Here is a 22,367-nt window from a genome sequence, read left to right as displayed (position 1 = left end):
CTAAAGGTCGCCCCCCACAGGCTCACAACACGACTCAAACACTTAAGGTCCAAAAGGTGTCACCTGCGGAAATGGCCGAAAGAAGAAAGCAAGGCCTATGTTACTACTGTGATGAAAAATACTCCCCAGGCCATAAATGCAAGGAGCCCAAATTTTTTCAAATTGATGCCACTGACTCCAGCTCAATAGAGGAAGATCCACCACTTGAGGAACATGAGCCGCTAGAAGAAGACAACCAAAAGGACAATGTCTCTGACGAACCAGTTATTTCATTGCATGCTTTGGCAGGGATTTCTTCCCCTCAAACTCTTAAAATCCGAGGTTTATTAAACGTCGCCCAGTAGTAGTCTTGATTGATAGTGGAAGTACACATAATTTCATCCATCAAAAAGTCGCAGAAGCAGTGCATTGTTTTGTACGAGCAGTTTCTAACTTCCAAGTTCAAATTGCGGATGGAGGCACAATGAAATGTGAAGGCCGCTGTTAAAATGTCAAACTTCAAATGGGGGATTATCAGTTGAAAACCCACATGTTTGCCATACACATGGGGGGTTCCGACATTGTCCTCGGCGCTGAATGGCTCCGCACTCTTGGGCCAATCACAATGGATTTCCAGGAGTTATATATGAGTTTTAAACAGAACAACTACACACATACCCTCCGTGGACTCCAGGCGGGAGCGCCCTCTATCATCAGCTTGCATAGGATGGAAAAATTGTTAAAAAAGGGCAATCATGGAGTTGTAGCTCAATTTAATGCCATCCAGGCAGTCGAAACCAAGCCTCTGCCAATTCATCCTGAGATGCAACAGATTTTAAATAACCATCTGCCGGTGTTTGACAAGCCTCATGAGCTTCCACCCTCGCGAGGGGAACATGATCATAGCATCACATTGGTTCCAGGGGCCCAACCCCCAAATGTGCGCCCATACAGATATCCGTTCACCCAAAAGAATGAAATAGAAAAAATAATCAAGGAACTTTTGGAAGTAGGTGTCATGGTGCTCAAGAAAGACGGGGAGTGGCGGATGTGTCCCGACTTCAGGGCCCTCAATAAGTTGACAGTCAAAGATAAATTTCCCATCCCGGTGGTTGATGATTTGCTGGATGAACTCAATGGGGCTCAATTCTTCACTAAGCTGGATCTTCGCTCAGGCTACCACCAAATTCGCATGAAGGAAGTTGACATTCCCAAGACTGCTTTCAGAACTCATGAAGGCCATTATGAATTCCTGGTCATGCCATTTGGTCTTTGTAATGCCCCCTCTACTTTTCAGAGCCTTATGAACCACATTCTCAAACCATATCTCAGGAAATTTGTCCTTGTCTTCTTTGATGGCATCCTCATCTATAGTTGCACTTGGGCCGCACATCTTCAGCATGTAGATCTACTCTTGCAACTGCTCCGCAAGCATAAATTATTTGTCAAGATGTCCAAGTGTTCGTTTGGCATGGCAGAAGTAGAATATTTGGGCCACATTGTGGGGCGTGAAGGTGTCAAGGTGGACCCCAAAAAGATCCAGGCAATGCAGGAATGGCCTCAACCTAAGACCTTGAAGAGCTTGAGAGGATTTTTGGGTCTCACTGGCTATTATCGTAAATTTGTCTGCAACTATGGTCGCATAGCGAAACCCGTCACCCAATTCCTAAAGAAAAATTCATTCTTCTGGAATGAGGAAGCACAACAGGCCTTTACAGCTCTAAAAAATGCCATGTGTTCCACTCCAGTCTTAGCACTACCTGACTTTACCAAATCTTTTGTCATTGAATGTGATGCTTCGGGTACAGTATTGGGGCGGTCTTAATGCAGGAAGGGCGACCCTTGGCCTTCACAAGCCAACAACTAAGTGGGAGGAATCTGGGCCAATCTACCTACGAGAAGGAAATGATGGCCATCTTACATGCAGTCGAGACTTGGCGACCTTACTTATTGGGGCGACGTTTTCAGATCCGCACAGATCATCACAGTCTTAAATATTTTTGGAGCAATGCCTATCCTCCCCACAACAAAATAAATGGCTTGCAAAAATGCTGGGATATGATTATGAGATCATTTACAAGAAAGGGAAAGATAATAGTGTAGCAGATGCATTATCTCGCCAATTTGAGGACGAAAGTACTCTGCTAGCAATTTCCCTCCCCATTCCAGACTGGATTGAAGAGGCTCGCAGGGAATGGTTTTCACACCCCAGGCTCTCCCAACTCATTTCTCAATTGCAGGTAGATCCAAATTCCACCAAGGGCTACTCGTGGCAGGATGATATTCTTCGCTACAAGGACAGAGTCGTAATATCACCAAAATCCACCCTCAAAAGTCGCATTTTGGCAGAATTGCACTCATCTCCTATTGCAGGACATTCGGGCTTTCAAAAGACGTATGCTCGCACCAGAAGATCATTTTTTTGGACAGGCATGAAAAAGGAGATCCTTACTTTTGTAGCAGAATGCGATGTTTGTCAACGCCACAAAGGGGAAACCGTCAACACACCAGGCACCTTACAACCATTGCCCATTCCGGCATCCATTTGGACGGAGGTTTCTATGGATTTCATTACAGGTCTTCCAAAGTCAGGGAACAAGTCAGTCATCATGGTGGTTGTGGACCGACTGTCGAAGTATGCTCATTTCTGCGCCCTACCACACCCGTTTACACCAACTTTGGTCACTCAATCTTTCATGGATCAGATCTTCAAATTGCATGGCATGCCCACTTCTATTGTGTCCGACCGCGACTCGATCTTCACCAGTAATATTTGGCAGGAACTCTTCAGGATACAAGGCACTCAACTAAAACTCAGTACTTCCTATCATCCGCAAACAGATGGTCAAACCGAAGCCGTTAACAAATGTCTAGAAACCTACCTTAGGTGTTTCACTTCAGAAAAGCAACACCTTTGGGTACAGTGGTTACCTCTGGCTGAATGGTGGTATAACACCAACTATCATGCCACCACCAAAATGACTCCCTATCAAGCAGTATATGGTCAACTCCCGCCTTCACCTACTTCGTATCTCAAGGGGTGCTCAAAAGTCCAAGCAGTGGATCAACTCCTACAACACCGCGCAACCATGCTCGCCCATCTTCGAGAGAATCTTTATCAAGCTCAGAACCATATGAAGCAACAGGTAGATCAGCATCGCTCAGAGAGCCAATTTCAAGAAGGGGATCAGGTCTTTTTACAGCTACAACCATATAAGCAAACATCACTCAAAGACAAGGGGTGGCAGAAACTATCTCCGAAATTCTACGGACCATATCAAGTACTTCAGCGCATTGGAGAAGTGGCTTACAAGTTGGCTTTGCCACCTACTGCAAAAATCCATCCAGTTTTCCATGTCTCATGCCTCAAGAAAGTGATTGGGAACAATTGCAGAATTCAGACCAGTTTACCTGAATTAGACGAAGAAGGGTCCATCTGGCTTCAACCCGAACAGGTCCTAGACACACGAGACAAGCAATTGCGCAGCCGCATGATTAAGGAAGTCCTCGTCAAATGGAAAGACACCTCTCTGGAAGATGCAACTTGGGAACCAGCCACTATTCTTCAGCAGTTTCCGCAGCTTCAGCCTTGAGGACAAGGCTAGTCTTAAGGGGGAGGGCATGTTAGGGTCCCACCCTAACCTCCTTATTTATGTAATGGGATCACGTCATAGTCAAGAGTCAATAAAGCCCATATTAATAATTGTAAGTGGTTAATCCGCAATTAATGACGGGACCACAGTTAGTTGCAAATGGGCCGTAGTATTAGATAGATGGTATTAATAAAACCCATGGTATTGGCCCGTGGTATTGCATGTATGAGTCATATATAAAGGATAGAGACTGCCTGCGAGGAGCATCATGTCTTATTTTGTAATCGAGCTCTGCTCTATTGGAGGTTGCCCCCTCGAAGAGGCAAGTGAACATTACTCTCTGAATAATAAAATCATTGCTATTCTGTGTTCTTGGTATCTTTTCTTCGCATATTTTGTATTTGGGTATCATTTTGCAGGTTAAGAGCATAACAGGAATTATTTAAGAGATAATAAGCTACATGGCTTCAATCCTTCATACCATGATCTTGCTTTTCCTTCTAGGGTAGCCATAAAAATTTTCATCAAACAATCCTCATGAAACTTAATCCCGAGCTTATGTATATGCCCATGATATTTGATTAGATGCAAAATAGCCTCATCCTTGTTTCCATCTATGAATTTGGGTAAATTAGTTTGCCAATCTATGTAAGGAATTCGATTCGGAAAACCAGGAATATGAGCTCGATTAATAGGAGCATACCTTCGAGCAGTTGAATCCATCTTGAAAACAATTAAGACACCAAGAATTTCTTCAAACTACCGGTTTTTGAACAATGGAGTCACCATGAAAATTTTCAACCTTTGGATTCTTCGACACTGGAGTCGCCAAGTGAAAGATGCACAACCTTTCTTGTGTCTAATCACTGTTCACCATCAACAATCAGATCCGATCCTTGTTGTTCTTTCCCAGGGAAGATATGATCTTTCGTTCCCCGACAACGGCGCAAAAAATGTTAGTCCTTACAATCTCCTAGGCTGAAAAGGAAATCGACAAGGGTAACCTTAAACCACTTCAACTCAGTAGCTAGCACTATTGAGTATGAGAGGGATCTCTATAAATCTCTTATCAGTGATATGACTTTAAAGCAAATGGATTTTAGACTAGATATGAGTATTTGTTTGTTTGTTTGTGAAAATTTGGTTTTTAAGGATTTGCTGAACTTAGGGTTGTGAGCCACAAGTAGGTCTAGGCTGTGGGAATGCAGGAGCAAACATAAGAAGGAGATATATATCAGAAGCCATGGTGTAATTTGGGTATTTTTCAGTGTAGTATAGAGGATATGGTGTGGAAGAAACTAATGAGCATAAATAAACATGATTTCATTAGCTTAGGAAGACAAAACACATAACCATGAAAACCAGATAACAGAGCTTGAAAAACAAGAATTCTGAGTATTTTATCACAAGGAATTCATAGAAAGAAGAGATATAATGTAGATAAAGATGTTTAGACCATGAGAAAACAAAAATAATGAAGTACAAGCACCATGAACTCAATGGGCTAGAGTTCCTTGAAAATAGCTGCAACCTGTATTTGTCTTAGCTGAAACCCTCTTCTCCTGAAGTGAAATGATACTTATAGAATCTCCTAGACCACTTTCCCACCTTCAGGAGTCGAATTCCTTGGTGGAGGAACTGACTCCAAGATTCTCTCAACCAACAAGTGAGAGTGAGAAGGTGCAACTCAAACACTTCATGAAGAGTTTGTTTAGGAGTTTGCTTCTTTTATGAGGCCTAATAAACATCAAAAACAACCTATGATGTACATTTATTCATGCCTACATCACCTAGCCTCGTAACTAGTGCCATTACATAGAGAATCTTGACTTTGACCAAGTCAGACTGAAAACTAGAAATTTTACATAGTGAAATTTTCCAAATAAAAACACAGAAAGTGCAGAAGCGCAACGCCAACTTTGAGCTGATTTTTAGGTGTTTTACAGGGGTCAAAATGAAAATATTAGAGAACATTCAACTAGCTCTTCAAGTATAGTTTCCAGAACAGTTTGAATTTCTAAATTTGGAGCATGGGAAGACCTCCAAAAATCCGTTCTCCCAAGGTCACTCCAGAAGTGCAACACCTGTCAAAAAATGGTCCAGAATGCTAGTTTTTTGCCACTTTTTTGTACTTTTCTCCAAAACTAAGCCACCTCTACAGAATCTGGGCAAATGGGTTTTTAGAGGATGCCAAGACCTTTCCAAAAATGTAGACCTTTCCTCAAATGGAGGCCGGAGGAAAAATTGTAGCACCTGGAAGGGCCAAATTTCTGAATTTAGACCAAAATTTGCCAAAAAGCTCAAAATGCTCAGAATAAGCTCAAAATTGGAGGGAAAGTGTAAAAATGAGTTTGTTATAGCTTCATGGATGCTTTAGCAAGCATCTCCAAATTTCCCTTATCCTTTTGATATTTCTTGGTCTCCTTGAGCTTGTTTTTAAGTTGTTTCACTTTGATATTAGCGATCATGTTTTGAACTTGATAATGATGCGCCATGTGTCTGAGCATTTGATTATCTATTTTTTCCTTCTCTAGGAGCTTCTCTAAGTGTTCATTTACCTTGTTAAGCGAATATTCTTTATCTTGATGCACCTCTAGGGCAATCCTTTCTTCTAGGTCAAGGTCTTCATTAAGTAATATTTGTTTTTGTTCCTCTTGAAAAGCTTCATTGAGGCCTCTGGTTCTTGGTCTTTTCCTTTTCCCTTTCACTTGGGATGCTTCAGGCTCACTTGATGTCACGATCTCCTTACCTTTTCCGATTTGTTGCATTAACTTGGCTTTTTCCTTTTCTAGTATCAACTCCTTTGCTTTGAGTTGATTGTTTTCCTGTTCAAGGAAGGATATAACATATTTTTCACTTTCCAAATTTATTTCTAGCTCCTTAATTTGGTAATCCTTATCCCTTATAGTTCGTCTCATGTTTGTGGTCTGATCTTAAGTCACTGGATCAATTAGTTCAAACTCATTTTCTACCGTGTCTTTATCCTTTGCTGCAACTTCCTGCTTTGTCGATGAAGAAGTCTTGGCCCATTTCTCTTTGTGAGGAGAAAACACAAGCCTCTGCCATTTCTTATACACTTTGGTCACCTCTAGCTTAGGTAGCTGAATCTTCTCTGCTCTTTTGCTAGAGGACCCCACCTCCATTTGAATGAAAAATAAACTGTGAGGTATGAATGAAAATGAAGTGATGTGAAAGTGGAGTTTGACAAAATGATAGAGGAGGTTTGAAAAAGGTGGATATGAACTTTGGAAGCTGATGAAAATGAGTGAATAAACAGTGGAAGAGTGATTTGCTTGCAAGTGGAAACAAGAGGGTTTATGATGAAATTTGCCAAAAAGCCTCTAGGAATGAGCTAGGGTTTTTCTCTTTGAGCATTTAAACTTTGTTTTGAGGTGGGTAAAATGGTCAAAATGGCTCATTAAACATGTATGAAGGTGTAGGAAACCATTTTACATGTTTTAGAAACCAAAAAATAAATATGGCCATTTTCGCCCTATCATTTCCCATGTAAATTTCACTACAAACCCTAGCTTGAAGAATCATTGACATGAGATGAATTTGGAAAAGAAAAAGAAGGATAATGATGGTGTAATTACTTGTCCCTTGGCTTAGAAGTCAATAAAATCAATCTTGCAAGTGAAAAATTGAGATTTGGGAGAGTTTTGAAGGATTTCTGGATACTCTGTCCTGCGCGCAACGCCAAAGCGCAGCGCAGTTCACAGAAGCGCAACACCATCTTCCAAACCACTTTTGGAGGCCTTAGACTGCTCCAAATTGAGATATTGATAGCTCCTTGGAAAGCTCTTGAAGTCCGCTATAACATGGACACATCAAGCATGTAATTTGCACACTCTATGAGGAAGTAAGATTGATTTTCCCAAGGTCTCTCCAAAAAATCAGGGTTTCTCTGACAAAAGAGAAGCTCCAACTTGCAGAGAACTTGTGGATGCCTTTCGCTAATCCAAATAATGATATGAAGGTACCATTGGAAAGCTTAGGTACCATTGGAGTCCTTAAGAACTGCCAACACCTTCTCCAAACCCCTGAAAAACTGTCTTGAAGTCAAGCTATCCAGAAGTGCATTAACTCTCTCGTAGCAAGTGTATTTTGGGAATTTCTTTCAAATCATAACACCTGTGCATAAAATGAAGGAGGTTTTTGTTCCTTGGACTATAATGGACATAAATTTCTTTCACATTTGTAAAATTATTCTCCATTTTGTTAGAAACATATTCTGAAACAAACACACTCCTATGAGAAATGATGAGGCGAGGTAGTGTACTGCAACATTGTCTTATTTAAAATTAAATATTACCTTTACCTTTATTTTTCTTTCCCTAAGCCGCTAATTCCCTTTACCCACCTAATCACATGATGGACATACTTTTGGTATGGTATCGTGATGACACATGAAGTGAAACCCTAGACCATGACCTAAAATGAGGAATTTAACCATTTGATGACCCAAGAAATTTAAATGAAGATATGATACCTCGAAGAAGACAATGAACATGATCAGTGATGAAGAGCATGAGTAAGTGCAGGGAGCAGCAGTGACCTAGACACGATAACCAGTGACCAAATTTTTATTTGAAGACTCACTGAAATGACAAAAATTTGACTTGACACCCTAACAACACCTTGTAAGAGCATATTTGATCACTGGTGACAGGCTGAACAGACTAACACTAACAATTTCAACACCCAACCATCCACTCTCCCTAAAATTCAATTCTCCAAATTCAATTTGAGAGACTGCAACCCTAGTTTAAATAGAACCAAAATCTACACTATGGAAAAAGCCTCATCTGACTTAGGCATCATAATCATGTCTACCCCTTCCAATTTTGAACCACATCTCTAGACTATTCTATTTGATGGATCTAAATTTATTGAGGGAGAGGGTGTTGGTATATTTATTGCAGATCCTTCAAAGATAACGACTTTCCTCTCATATTGGCTTAAATTTGAATGCACTAAAAAACATTGCTAAATATGAGGCTATTATTCAAGGACTCTGAAAATGCCTAAACTTGGGAACTCAGATTCTTAAGGTCTTCGATCTAGGATCATTGTGTGCCAAATCCAAAACAAAATCCATTGTAATTCCCAACATGTTTATGCTTATCAACAAGAAGCCTTGAATCTAATAAGTGAATTTTTGGATTTTGATATTAACATTTTTTCCCCATAGCCAAAATCGAGAAGCTCACTAGTTCGCCATGAATCTGTTTAGATTATCACCATTAGAAGACTTTAAGAAATAAAAATTATCCATCAATTTTCTCTTTAGATTTTTTATCTTGGATAATGTCACAAACTAAAGAGTCTTCAATGTTGACTCACAGGTCCTTCAATTCTTAGCATATGAAAAGAATTTCAAATACTTTCTAATTGAAGATGAGTAGCATATAACCCAATCGAATGAAGACCTAAAATCCATGACTATTGCTATACCCCACAAGGTCACATCTCTAGAATGAATTTTATATTGAAAGGACAAGCTCCATAGACTCACTAATTCCAATATTCCTAGCTTCATCCTGAATTATTGGAAAATTAACTTGGGAGCTCTTAATGATCCCATGAATGTCAAAATTGAAATTAATTGCAGCGAGGATTAGATACAAGCCTTCCATAACCTTTTAGAGAAGTACTAAGATGTGTTCACCTAGAATTACAAAGAGCTTAAGACCTATGACATTAAGATCATTTAGCATGTCATCTTGTTGAAGCTGGATGCTAATCCATTTAAGCAAAAACACAGGAAAATTCCCCTATCCTTATAAGCTCATGTTCAGAAAAAGCTTAGAAAACTACTAGTCACCAAGAAAATATTTTAGGTTAGGCATTCCACATGGGTATCCATTTTGTGTCTGTTAAAAAAAGTGTATGGATATTCTTTTATGTGTAGATTTCAAGAACTTGAATAGAGCATCAAAAAATTCTAGCTACCTAGTTCCTTCAGTAGGACAGATTCTAAAAACAATTTTTTGGTTTAGAGATATTTTCCATATTAGATGGTTTCTTAGGTTACAACCAAGTGATATTTTCCAAAGAGGATAGGGTCAAGACAATGTTTAGAACCAAATGAGGAACTTTCACATATAAAAGGATGCCCTGTGGACTAATCAATGCAAGAGTGATTTTATAGAGAGCTATAGATGTGGCTTTTAGGAGGATATTGAACAAAATTGTTATAGTTTACCTAGATGATATAACTATATTTTCCAAAAATAAGGTTGATCATATTCTTCATCTAACTCAAATATACAATTCCATATGAACAACATATATTTGAATCTAGTGAAGAGTGTCTTTGGTGTCATAGAGGGAAAAATTCTAGGTCATATAATCTCTAAGGAGGGAATATATATTGACCTTGAATTCAAGTTATTCAAAAATTGTTGTATCGTCATAATAAGAAAGCTGTGAAATATTTCTTCGGTAAGATAAATATTGTGAGAATATTTGTAGTTTAATTTGTTGAGATCATCTATCCCCTACAAATTATGATAAGAATAAACACTATGCTTAGATGGGGTTAGGTTGAAAAACAATATTTTGAACAAATTAAGGATTCTAACACCAACAAAAACATGTTGAAAATCCCCAAGCTTGATTTTGATTACATTCTATAAACCTTCACGTCAAACCAATCCATTGTTGTGGTCCTAACACAAAAAAGTGGAAAAGCACATGGGAATTCCTTATAGTTCACAAGTACAAATTTGCAAAGGTTTGAGTTTAATTATTCCCCAATCGATAAAAAAGCTTTCATAGTTTTTAAATGTGTGAAGCATTTTTGATCTTATATCGTTAGTAATAACACCGAAGTTGTTGTCCCTCACCCTATAGTAAGAACCTTATTTATGCATTAGAATTAGAGGAATGATATGGAAATCAAATATTCACCGTGCAAGAATATGATATCAAGTTCAAATCAGCCAACACCATTAGGGGGTAGGGCCTGTGCCAATTAGTGATCCAACTTGAAGACCAATGTCCTTTGGATGAGCATGGGTGGCAAACAATGGTAGTGTTTGTCATTGAATATTTCCAACACCTCTTAAAGAAAATTTATAGTACTGGGATATTAAATACCCTTTCGACCATGGGTCATGCCCATATCATCTCAATTCCCAAAAGAGAATATCCTTGTGGCCAAAACTTTAACAATTCCATTTTATGAATGGAATTATATTTAGGAGAAATGTGGAAAGAGTGTTGTTACGTTGTCTATAGGAACTTAGCATATACATGGTTTTAAAGGACATGCAAGAAGGTCCCACAAGAGGGAATTTTACCAAGGAAACAAAAATGCATAAGGTCCTCAAACTTGGTTTCTATTAGTCTATTTTTTTCAAGGATTGTTAGTTGTATACCAAAAATGCAAAGTATGACAGTTTGGAGTGGGAAAGGAAAAAAAACCTTACAGACCATTGCACCCTATCCAAATTCATAGACTTTTTCAGCAATGGGGACTATATGTAATTGGTGGAATTAATCCCCATTCCTCTAAGTAGAATAAATACATCCTCACCACCACGAATTACATCACCTAATTAGTCAAATCCATCCCACTTACCAAGGTAAATGAAATATCAATGCTTCAGTTCTTGAAGCAACACGTCATTACCAGGTATGTATTACCATTATAGTGGTATTTGAGAACACCTCCTATTTTTCATCCACTCACCTGTATGAATTCATCCTAAAAGGGATAATCATATGTAGATACTCAACCATTAAATATCCATATGGAAATGGTATGGATGAGTCTTCAAACAAAATTATTATTATTAATTTAAATAAGATTTTGGTTGGTAACCAAAGGAATTGACACAATGTCCTATTCCACGTGTTGTGAGTTGATAGATTAACCCCGAAATTGGCATTCTGAACTTCCCCTTTTTACCTAGTCTAAAATAAAGAAGCTATTCTCCTCTCAATTTTTTTCTTCCTTCTCTTTAATTAGCCTATTTTGTCCAAGATTCCTTTTCATCTCCCATGCAACATAAAATTGATACCTTGCTCAATCTTGAAGAAGTTAGAGGGAAATATAGGGAGAAGTGCTTTGGCCATTAACAAGTGTGGAAAGGTGGGTTGAGAAACACAGGGGCACTGCCAAAGAATTCAATGTTGGGGAATCAGCCCTCAAAGAGGATAAAACCAAAAAGAGAAAGGGAAAACATTCTAAATTCCAATAAATGTGGTTGGGCCCCTGCCAAATATATAAAAGGAAAGGAGACGAGACATACATGCTAAAAAACCTAGAAGGAAACCTAGAGCCTCTTCTGATCAATGGAGAGTTTTTGTAGAAGTATATTGCTTAGGTGAAAACTTGTATACAATGTACCATATTTTATGCACTTTGTTATTTTGATGGTTTTGAATTTATATTCATCTTTTCCTTTAAAGTTTTCAGAATATTGCTACTGTAAAAGGCATTTAGAAGGTGAAAGGTGTGTTGGAAATGATATTGAGAGGGGGGGGGGGGGGGGGGGGGTGAATCAGTATTATCAAAGCAATAAAACTTTTTCATTTCCATACTTAGATACATATACGCAACTTCATTCAAGGGAACCCGTGTGTATATGCAACTGTGTCTAATGCAACTAGCGTATATCCAGAATACTTATGATTCAGTTAATCCATTAAATGTTGATCTTTAGTTAGTGCATCAAAACTTCATTAACCATATGTATAGTAAGCAGGTGCAGTAAAATAGAACAGATCATCACACACAAGAAGCACACATGAACACCATGATATAAGGTGGAAACCCAATGTGGGTGAAAACCACCTACTGCAAGTCGTCTCTATCTTCTTTCAATAAGAAACTTCATTTTACAATATTTTGTACTGGTGCAGTCCTTTACCAGTATGCAGGCTTCTACCTGCAGAGAGCTACAACCCTCTCTCGTTTTCCAGACTCTCCTAGATGGGAGCTACAACCCCCTTAGCTCTTGTACTAGCTAATCCATTTACTAGTACGTAGGTGCCTGCCTACTGAATGCTCCAATCTTCACTCGTTGATCTCCAGCTGCTACCGGAAGGGAGCTACCACCCCTTTTCTCTTGTACTAGCTGATGTACTAGTACGTAGGCGCCGACCTACAATCTCCTTTCATCCTCCAGGGATCACATTTCATACATTTTCAGACTGGATACTCCTGAATCACAACACTATAATCTGAAGGCCATGTTTCATCAAATTTTCATACTGGATCCATAAATATCTTTGAAGCATAAAACAATCAATACTAGCATCATCAACTTCTGAATCACTGAAACACTGAAACCCTATCAACAACACTGTCACCAGAACACAAAGCAGAACACTGAACTCTGCAACAATATTTAGAACCAACTGCATCATCAAAATCATGCATCAGAGTGCATAGGCTACTTGGAAGTGCTGAACCAGCGTGTATACGCAACTTCACCAAGGTGAACCAGCGTATATGTCATCAATTACTTACTTATAACTTGATGCACTTCCTGACTTTAGACATATCCAGATTATTACATATAAAAGGATAATATGTGTGTTAGCACCCAGATCTAGTCCATCAGATCACATAAATATGAGTCATTATGATCCTGATCCAATATTAGTTCTCATCCATCAAAACTGAAGCTAAACACAATCAACCAAACAGGATATGCAGAATACTGATACTATTAAACAGTCATTAGAACTCATCAACAACCAGCACCACCTGTAACTTCAAACATCATAGCTCAAATGGCATACACTACTACAATGAACCAAAACTGCGTACATACACGCTTTCACCAAAGCCAACCCGCGTACAGATCTATAAATATTCAATCATGACTTGCAGCTATTTCAAACCCAGTTCAGAACATTATGTGTCAGAATACAGATCTAGAATGAGCATAATCAACTATATAGAGATAGTTCATTTCAAACCATTTGATCCCGATCTATGCTTAGATCTTGTTCTCGATCACCGATGAGATCCCTCCTTAGCTCAGATCAAGCAATGCATCATAAACCCATTTCCTGCATATTGGATCTCATCCTTCATCATATATTCAAGACTTTTTCGATACGCTTGCCTAACGATCTTCTTCTCCTTTTATAGTCTTAGGCCTTGCTCAATACCATGGTCCAAAACCATAGCAAACCAATACCATGGACCCAATACTTGGGGTCAACACATCTGACGAGATACTATGGTCCAAAACCATAGGTTCAAATACCAAGGACTAACTACCATGAACCAAAAGTAAGTTCTCCAACATATACACGCTTTTCCTTGCATGAAAGTGCATGTATATGCATATGCGCCTTTGTAACGTCTAACCCGCGTGTATATGCGACTTGGTCACGATGAACCTGCGTATATATATTTTTTCTCTTCATTCTTGTAGTCTGATCATCAAATCCTTGCTGCTAACCTGCTGCACTATGATCTGTCATCTGTGTGATTTGCCATCAAGGACAACACTTGTCTCATAATGCCAACATTCTCCCCCTTTGGACTTGATGGCAAAGCTAACTTGTCACACTTAGAACTATCATCTGATTCCTTTGAGCTTGTCCTGCATCTCATGCATTCAATCACATCTAATATCTCTTCTGAAGATTCATCTAGTTATAACTAAGTGAGATGTTCTTCTATGAGTTGGTTGCCATCAAGTACAACACATGAATCATAATGCCAACAATCTCCCTCTTGGACTTGATGGCAACAACACCAAATCACTCTCCCCCTTTGACATCAAGGGCAAAGGGCGGACCAAGATATTCACTTTCTGTGATAAACATCCCGCTGACCATTCTCCCCCTGAGTACCTGCTGAAATTTCTGAATGAGCTCCCCCTTTATATATGCCAAGGTGTACCAATCTGACCATGCTCCTTCTGAGTACATGCTAAAGTCTTTGCTTTGTTGAAGTGTGATGTTCATGCTCCCCCTGACTGTAAGCAAGGTCTGCAAAAAGATGTTCTACAAGAAAGAACATGAATCTATACATCATAAGTGACCTTCCTAGCACCAAGGACTCATACATACAACCATCTCCCAACCAAGTGGGGATATACCAAAAGTTTACATATGATAACATAACATCATTCATCCCAGGCATAGTGGGGAAACCAAAATAGGCCGTTACATGACCTTGATAGAAAGAATATATACATGACATAGAGACGAAATATCAAGACTATGTAAGTCACCAATAACTACTATCAGCAGCATCAGTCAATCACTGTACATATCAACAACCATGTTCTCCTTCTGTTCTCCTTTCTGCAGCTGATCCACCTGAACCAAAAACAGCTTGAGTACTTGAACCAAGAGCTTCTAAAGATATGCGAACAATGCATTATTAGAAGATTATCTGCTCCCCCTGAATCCTGTACCAGATGGTCTCTGACAGACCCATGTCAGACTGTCTTTATCCAAGGTCTGTCCCTACTGATATCCTCCAAATTACCATATACGCAACTGTATCCACAAAAACAGGCGTATATACGCGGATACTACTCATAGAACTCGCGTACAACCACTTCCAGATCAACAACCTGTAAATGTCCTGTAGAGTATAATTCATCAACCTATAACAAAGTATGTCTGCATCAATTCATCCCTTTGAACATAATTCTGCATATACAGAATCATTCACATTCTATCATATGTGAGAAACACCATAGGATCTGCATGAACCAAGTATCATTAATTGGGAATATCTGCATCAATCAACATATGTACGAAACAACCTATCATCATATAGGTAAGAACTCATCATCAAGTAAAGAGGATGTGAATTCAAGCTTTGTACTTCTCCTTATCCTTATGAAGATCACCATTTAAGCATCATATATGAACCATCTAAGAATCAATCCACAAATATGATCTGAACATCAACTATGTAACCCCAAGAATCATATGAGATTTTATCATGGACAACTCATAGCAAGATATATCATTTAGCCATATAAGCATCATCACTAAGGACTATTAACCATAATGCCAACAATGCATTATTAAAGGCATATGCTCCCCCTCAACCTGTGCCATCTGTTTACTATTAGATCTGATCATGCATATATCAGCAATAAACATCAAGACATTAGGATCAAAACATTTCTAAACATCTTACAAGTATCAAGACATTTCCACACATCCTCAGCAGACTGTAACTATTAACCGATAGAGAAAATAATGGACTGAATCATATCAGACCCCTTTTCTGAGCCTGTCCCCACTGCTTTTCCTCAGACTGACATATATGTGATTTTGCAGTGTCTAACTTGCGTACATATGTGACTTCCATTTATGAAACTTGCGTATGAGATTCAGGACATTGAAGTATTATACTTTCAGCTCCCTCTGAATCTGTTATGTCTGTGTTGTGTTGTGTCTGAGTACATTGTGTTGTGCCACATCTTTCTGACTGTACTTCCTTCTTCTTCCATATCTTCAAGTGTGATGATGTTTTCTCCTTTTGGTGTGATGTCCGTACTTTGTTCCTTCATTCCTTTGCTATATGTCCAAGCTTGTTACATGCATAACATCTTACATGTTTCATATTCCTCCTGTAGCAATCAACAGCTTTGTGACCAAACATATTGCAAGCAAAGCAATATCCATTAAAGTACCTGGAATGTGATGATCTTTCTGTGTGATGATCTTGAAACATTCTTCTTTTGCATCTAGCTGCAACATGTCCAAGATTATGACATTCATAACATTCAATATTATTTATCTGAGTAAATGGCCAACTATTACTACCATAGTTAGGAGAAAAAGATTTTCTTTGAAGAATCTCTTTCCTTGATTGTTGATGGGGTTGACCTCTCATCTCCTTGTTGATCATTTTAGATTTCTCTCTAGAGTTCCTTGCCTCACCTTGTGAACTAGATTCACCTCCAACAGATTCATGGAAACCAAGACCAGTCTTGACAGCAGGAGACCTTTGACTACTAAGAATATCATCCAAGGCTTTAGTACTATCTTGAAATCGTAACAGTTTATCCTTTTCTTCTAATTTACCTTTTAATATATTTACCTCAATTTGAAGTTGTTCTTCCTTTTCCAGACATTGCTTCTTCAAAATTTCTTCCTTCTTCCATTTGTTGCCTTAGTTTGAGAATCTCCTTTTCTTGTTCTTCATTCAGATCCTGCTGCATTTGACGAATTCTGAAGGCACATTCCAACTGAGATTTTAAGCTGATAACTTCATTTTCCTGTTTTTCAATAGATTGGAGTAGATCTTTATTCTGCTTCTTTGATTCTTCAAGATCTTCCTTTAGCGAGCGGATCGTGGCTTCAAGATTTTCACAATAACTGGATCTATCTCTGAGTTTCTTGATGATTGTGTCTCTTTCATTGACTCATTTCTTAATGATGTCACTTCATCCTGCAACTTTTGATATTTTTCCTTGAATAGCTTCCTTACCTTGTTACCCTCCTCACGTTGAGCCTTTAGTCTGGTAACAACTTCTTTGATGGCACCATCCTTTAAGTTCAGTATATCTTCTTGATCTCTGATTTTGTCAGTCAAACTTTTAAATTCTTCCTCTATTTGATATCTTTCTTGCTCACCCATAAGATCACATTCAATTGTTTCGTTATTACTTACATCACCTTCAAATGGATAGATAGCTGGGACATCAGAGGATAACAAATTCATACCTGATAGTTCATATTCATTCTGAAATGATTCTGAATCTGATTCTGAATCTGAAGTGATTCTTACACATAAGCCCTAATCGGTTCTCCCACTCTCATAGTTCTTCTGAGATGTCTTCTTCTGCTTAGGTGCTTTCTTCTTAAGCTTCTTTCCCATTGTTCCACGGATCTCCTTCAAGCGATCAAGCTTCTACCAAAGGACCTGGTCTGATCCCAATTCTTGGAAATAATACTGAGAGGGGGGGGGGGGTGAATCAGTATTATCAAAGCAATAAAACTTTTTCATTTCCATACTTAGATACATATACGCAACTTCATTCAAGGGAACCCGCTTGTATACGCAACTGTGTCTAATGCAACTAGCGTATATCCAGAATACTTATGATTCAGTTAATCCATTAAATGTTGATCTTTAGTTAGTGCATCAAAACTTCATTAACCATATGTATAGTAAGAAGGTGCAGTAAAATAGAACAGATCATCACACACAAGAAGCACACATGAACACCATGATATAAGGTGGAAACCCAATGTGGGTGAAAACCACCTGCTACAAGTCGTCTCTATCTTCTTTCAATAAGAAACTTCATTTTACAATATTTTGTACTGGTGCAGTCCTTTACCAGTACACAGGCTTCTACCTGCAGAGAGCTACAACCCTCTCTCATTTTCCAAACTCTCCTGGATGGGAGCTACAACCCCCTTAACTCTTGTACTAGCTGATCCATTTACTAGTACGTAGGTGCCTGCCTACTGAATGCTCCAATCTTCACTCGTTCTCCAGCTGCTACCGGAAGGGAGCTACCACCCCCTTTTCTCTTGTACTAGCTGATGTACTAGTACGTAGGCGCTGACCTACAATATCCTTTCATCCTCCAGGGATCACATTTCATACATTTTCAGACTGGATACTCCTGAAGCACAACATTATAATATTAAGGCCACGTTTCATCAAATTTTCATACTGGACCCATAAATATCTTTGAAGCACAAAACAATCAATACTAGCATCATCAACTTCTGAATCACTGAAACACTGAAACCCTATCAACAACACTGTCACCAGAACACAGAGCAAAACACTGAACTCTGCAAAAATATTCAGAACCAATTGCATCATCAAAATCATGCATCAGAGTGCATACGCTACTTGGAAGTGCTGAACCAGTGTGTATATGCAACTTCACCAAGGTGAACCATCATATATGTCATCAATTACTTACTTATAACTTGATGCACTTCCTGACTTTAGACATATCCAGATTATTACATATACAAGGATAATATGTGTGTTAGCACCCAGATCTAGTCAATCAGATCACATAAATATGAGTCATTATGATCCTGATCCAATATTAGTTCTCATCCATCAAAACTGAAGCTAAACACAATCAACCAAACAGGATATGCAAAATACTGATACTATTAAACAGTCATCAGAACTCATCAACAACCAGCACCACCTGTAACTTCAAACATCATAGCTCAAATGGTATACGCTACTACAATGAACCAAAACTGTGTACATACGCGCTTTCACCAAAGCCAACCCGCGTACAGATCTATAAATATTCAATCATGACTTGCAGCTATTTCAAACCCAGTTCAGAACATTATGCGTCAGAATACAGATCTAGAATGAGCATAATCAACTATATAGAGATAGTTCATTTCAAACCATTTGATCCCGATCTATGCTTAGATCTTTTTCTCGATCAACCGATGAGATCCCTCCTTAGCTCAGATCAAGCAATGCATCATAAACCCATTTCCTGCATACTGGATCTCATCCTTCATCAGATATTCAAGACTTTTTCGATACACTTGCCTAATGATCTTCTTCTCCTTTTATAGTCTTAGGCCTTGCTCAATACCATGGTCCAAAACCATAACAAACCAATACCATGGACCCAATACTTGGGGTCAACACATCTGACGAGATACTATGGTCCAAAACCATAGGTTCAAATACCAAGGACTAACTACCACGGACCAAAAGTAAGTTCTCCAACATATACGCGCTTTTCCTTGCATGAAAGTGCGTGTATACACATACGCGCCTTTGTAACGTCTAACCTGCGTGTATACGCGGCTTGGTCACGATGAACCTGCGTATATATATTTTCTCTTCATTCTTGTAGTCTGATCATCAAATCCTTGCTGCTGACCTGCTGCACTATGATCTGTCATCTGTGTGATTTTCCATCAAGGACAACACTTGTCTCATAATGCCAACAATCTCCCCCTTTGGACTTGATGGCAAAGCTAACTTGTCACACTTAGAACTATCATCTGATTCCTTTGAGCTTGTCCTGCAGCTTATGCATTCAATCACATTTTATATCTCTTCTGAAGATTCATCTAGTTATAACTAAGTGAGATGTTCTTCTATGAGTTGGTTGCCATCAAGTACAACACATGCATCATAATGCCAACAAGGTGTAGAGGATTTGGAGCCAATTATGGAGTAGAAAATCATCTCAGGAGCAAATGGAAACCACTAAAATGGATAGAGCTCTGAAAGAGCTTTCTAGTGATACACAAAAGTTTAAAAATGGCCTCTTAGATAATGAGATAGATCCATTCAAAGTTATATGGCCCCAAGGTCTTCATAGGAGAGTTAGAGGTGGTAAGGCTGACAAAGCCTCTATGCAAAGCTCCAGGAAGATGTGGCGGACACATTCAAAGCGAAAAGTGTTTTCATTGGAGCAGTTGGAAGTGGGTGGAACCCACCCGATAGAGGTATACCTCGACAAATTATATTTAGCACCAAAAGCAAAGCACCATGCCACGACAATAGTAAGATGACCAATGAGATGAATCCCCCACTCCAAAAATTAAGACTGCTAAGGGCAATCCCGGAAGGGAAGCCGAGAGATAAAACAAAGAGGCAAGTACAACAGGAGAGCCAACCCGATGGAAAAACAATGAAAATCCCGGTAAGCCCAAAAGAAAATTAACAAAGAAAATTGGCAAAAAAACAAAGTCCTCGGCATCCTTTCTCTCTCCTCTGACAGAGGACAGGTGGCAGCATGTGATTGGCCCAGATGATGGAGGATGATGACATCAACAAACACCCAATTAGAGGCTGACATGTGGCATGCATATTTGGCATTTTCAGGTACACAAATGGGCCATTTACGTGTGACATGTGTCATCTATCACATACCAGCATGTAACACATGTGACGTCATCCTAGTGGTCATAGCCTAGAAGACTTAAAGACGTTGGGCAGCGGGAGCCATGACACGTTGGCGATGACAACATGATAGTAACAACCAATTAAAAATGTGTCAAGATGACCCCACAAGACAACTCATCCTATAGGACTTACCCCGACAAGATTGTTACTAGATCTTATCAGAAGCATTAGGTAGTAAACGTCGGGCCATGGTGGCATAACGACAACCAATCAGAGAAGCACGAGAATTCCCCATGGACACGTCAACCTGAAGGTTAGACCTCAGTGGGTTTATTTTTGTGTGCAAACTCAATGCACTGGGATGCTGGGGTCTACGGGATAAGTGCCCGCACATGGATCTATATAGTAGGTAAGAACATGGGGAGCAAAGAATAGAGCCGCAAAGTCTCTTGAGAGATCCATATTAGCAGTTAGAACTACCCTAATTTGTTTCGCGTATAAACAAAGGGTGCAACGGAATAAAAAGAGTCGGGAGATTGGGAGTACGACCTTTGGGAATTATGGTTGGTCGTTTCGCATAGAAATGGGACCAACGACACAGAGCCATTAACGCAGGAAATTGACCCATTTAGGGATCAAAGAGATTTGTGCCAGGACTTGGATCCTGATTGTTGCACATAGAAACAAAATAAATGGTGCTGAGACATTTATACAAAGAAATCATCTCGTGGAGGGCTTGACAGGGCTAAGCACCCAATGGCCTAGTTGATGGTCATAGAGATCTGGTCTTATGGCCAAAAACAGATAAGGGAGCCGAAGAAAATAGGCTTAAAGGCAAAAAGGTGGAACTGTTTGTTTTGTAGCAGTTAAGCCAAATTAAACAACAATTAAAATTTACGAAGCTCTGATATTGCCTGTTAAAAAGGCCATAATACAAAAATATGCATAAAAACTCAGTTTAAGTTGTACGAAAATGTAGTTAAGGTCATTTTGACTTGGATATTAAGCCTAGAATAAAAGATCAAGATTAAACATAGTCATACGAATAAAATAAATAGGTGATGCATGAAGAAATCCAAGAAGTCAAAATTAACAAAGGAAAAACGATAAAAGAAGGCCTGAGCAAGCATAATAAACACATTTTTTTTGAGACAGAGCTTCTTGTGCAACGAAGTGTTGGTATGGTTAAGTTGTTGCAGTGATGAGAAGAAAAAGGTGGTTGCAAGGGATGGGGTGTTGAATGAGAATTCAAGCAACATATTGTGTAGTGTGCAACAAAATTTGGGAGAAACAAAGTGTTGCTGGTGGTTGCATGAGAGAGAGCAACAAAGTGTTGTAGGAGTAGGTGTGTTCTATAATGAAAAGTTGCTGAACGCATTGGTGATTTGTTCAACAACCAAAAATTGATGAAGGTGTTTAGGGTGGCTTTGGTGAGAATTTGCAGTAAGAATATTTATTTTTTTGTGAGGTAAGTGGTCTCTTGGTTCTAGTATGAAAATGGATGAAAGATGGATCAACAAGATCAACCAGTGGTATCTTACAGATCAGGGGTAGGAGCTCCTTCTAGTGGGTGCTAGTAAATATTTCGGGGTAAGATTCCCTTTCAACAGAGACTGGTAAACAAGTAGGGGTAGCAATCCCTTTCAGAGGTAGCTGATAAACAAGCAGGGGTTGAAATTCCTTTCAATGTTAGCCGATAAAACTACAAGTGGTAGCTTGTGGGGCCATGATGTAATAATGTTGAACCTTGTAATAAAAAGAAGATTGGTGTCTTGTGTATATGTTTATCATGTGATTGATGTTTGTGATGTTATACATGATTGAGTTGTGTTGTTGATCCATGAATAATTGTTAAAGAGATTAAAAAGTGAAATTTGTGAAGAATTGTATAATTTGGCCACACTACTGATTCACCCCCCTCTTAACAGTGTCTTGGTTTCCATTCTTTCTAACAATTGGTATAAGAGACAATGTTCTTCATGATC

This window comes from Pinus tabuliformis, chromosome X (genome assembly GCF_031772625.1).
Source record: "Pinus tabuliformis cultivar Carrire ecotype Pingquan chromosome X, CPIR1, whole genome shotgun sequence".
NCBI classification, from domain to species: Eukaryota; Viridiplantae; Streptophyta; class Pinopsida; order Pinales; family Pinaceae; genus Pinus; species Pinus tabuliformis.
This window is presented reverse-complemented; position numbering follows the sequence as displayed.